Below are 2,528 nucleotides of genomic sequence, written 5' to 3' on the forward strand. Positions count from 1 at the left end.
AATAGTGAAATTTTGACTTCTTCCTTTTCAATTTATGTCACTTTGACCTCCTTTTGTTGTCTAATTGCTCTGTCTAGGATATTGAATGCTATAATAGGTAGGGAGAGAGTGGGCAGCCTTGTCTAGTCCCTGATCTTAGTGAGATTGATTCAAGTTTCTCTCCATTTAGTTTGATGTTGGCTACTGGCTTGCTGTATACTGCTTTTACTATGTTTAGGTATGGGCCTTGAATTCCTGATCTTTCCAACACTTTTACCATGATGGGGTATTGAATTTTGTCAAATGCTTTCTCAGCATCTAGTTAGATGATTATGTAGACTGAGCCCAAGGTCCCCAGTGGAAGTATTAGAGAAAGGACTGAAAGAGCTGAAGGTGTTTGCAAGCCCATAGGAAAAACAACATCAATCAACCAGACCCCCCAGAGCTTTCAGGGACTAAACCATCAACCAAAGAGTACACATGGAGGGACCCATGGCTCCAGCCTTATATGTAGCAGAGGAAGGCCTTGTTGGGCATCGATGGGAGGGGAGGCCCTTTGTCCTGTGAAGGCTTGATGCCCCAGTAGAGGGGAATTCCAGGGTGGGGAGGCAGGAGTGAGTGAGTGAGTGAGTGAGTGAGTGAGTGAGTAAGTGAGTAGGGGAACACTCTCATAGAAACACGGGGAGGGAGGGAAACCAGGAGAGGGAATAACATTTGAAAGTAAATAAAGAAAATATTTAATTAAAAAAAAAAAAGAAATCTGAACTAGATCTACATTGAAATGTATAACCGCATTTGAATGGGAGACACGTATATGAATGAAAATGCCTAGAAATGATATCTACAAATTTTAGGAGACTCCAGGTCTTCTGAAATCAAAACCACCTAAATTCCAACTGCTATTGTGATATAAGGCTAATTTGAACTAAAATACTTAAGATTTAAAATAACATGCAAGTGGATGGTGACTGACTATCGTCACATCTATATGAAGCACTACGTATCCCAGGGGACTAATTATACAAGCCAAACTAATTATAAGTATTCTCTGATAAACTTGACTATAGACATTTTCCAAAAGGTTAAAATTAAAATAGCATCTGATCATATAGTACTTTCACAGAAGTACATTTTAAAAACTTAATGGTGAATTCCATAAAACTCAAGTATGACAATGTCTAATGGTAATATTCAATAAAACAGGAAATACTGTAGATGTTGATCAGTAAAAGCAATAGTACAGCCCTCAGGACTCATTTTATTGTTGTGTTTCTTTAACACAATACTTCTCAATCTGTGGGTCACAACCATTTGAGGGTCACGTATCAGAATCCTGCCTATTAGATATTTATGTTACAATTACATTACAGTAGAAAATTACAGTTATGAAATAGAAACAAAATAATTTACGTTTGGGAATCACAACAACATGAAGAAATACATTAAAGAGTTGCAGCATTAGGAAGGTTGAAAACTGTTGGGCCTTGGACGAGGTAACTCCATTTAACCTGCAACCTTCAATCACATAGCACAGGTAGAGGTCTCCACCTCCAGAGATTTAAATATTAATGAGTTATCTAAAGGCCAGGGGCGTAGCTAATTAAGTTATTCCTCCCCTTTTTCCCCTCTCTATAAAATTAGGCTCCCCTGGCCTTTGGCGGGGAAGCGCATACCACCTACATCCATATACCATGCCATAAACAATAAAAGCTTTGGAAAACCAGACTCTACGTGTCGCCTGATCTGCCACCACCAGGTTCCCAGCCTTTGGAAACTTGAGCCACCCACCAGCTGTACCATTGTGGGACCCTCGGCTGGCATCGTGGGAAGCCGTGGGACCCAGCCGCCGGACTCCCTCTTCCCCCCTGCCGCGAGATTTCTTCCCCACAGAAAACTATTGCTTTAACATAACAGTACTATTTGGTTTTCTCATAGGTCCCTAGATTATCTCTCCTCAGGTTCTTGGCTACCCAGTGTTGGGTATAGGTTCCATCTCATAGTGTGCCTTAACTCAAATCAGATATTGGTTGGTTACTCCCATAAGCTTTGTACAACTATGTACCATCATATCATGCAAAAGATCACTATTGTAAAACAAATAGTTTGTAACTGGGTTGTGCTCTACTTGCTCCATTGGTAATGTACAAAATCTAGTCTAGTCCATAGGGGTGAAGGCTCTAGGTAGGTTACAGCTTTGTAGCAGTATATTTTCTGCTGCATTAAACTGGGCATTTTGGGAAGAGCTAATGTGAAAGGAGTAAGGAAAGGAAGAGAAGAAGGAAGAGAAGGAGCTAATTGAGAAGATGTAGGAGCAATGGAGAGCCACCCATATATCAAGAGCAGTCCTGGGTAACAACATATATCTAGGTTAGTTAATTGGTTAACACTTCTAATTGTGTGGGCATCTTGTTATTTGAGCATTACCAAATATATAAAACTCGTTGCATAATCTTTAAACACTAGAGTCTCATTTCTACCAAGTACTGCGTGGATGGCAGGATGGTCTGGGCTCAGCCCAGCCTTGTGGAGGCAACATGGAAGATTGGTGG

This window comes from Arvicanthis niloticus, unplaced genomic scaffold (genome assembly GCF_011762505.2).
Source record: "Arvicanthis niloticus isolate mArvNil1 unplaced genomic scaffold, mArvNil1.pat.X pat_scaffold_439_arrow_ctg1, whole genome shotgun sequence".
Taxonomy (NCBI): Eukaryota; Metazoa; Chordata; class Mammalia; order Rodentia; family Muridae; genus Arvicanthis; species Arvicanthis niloticus.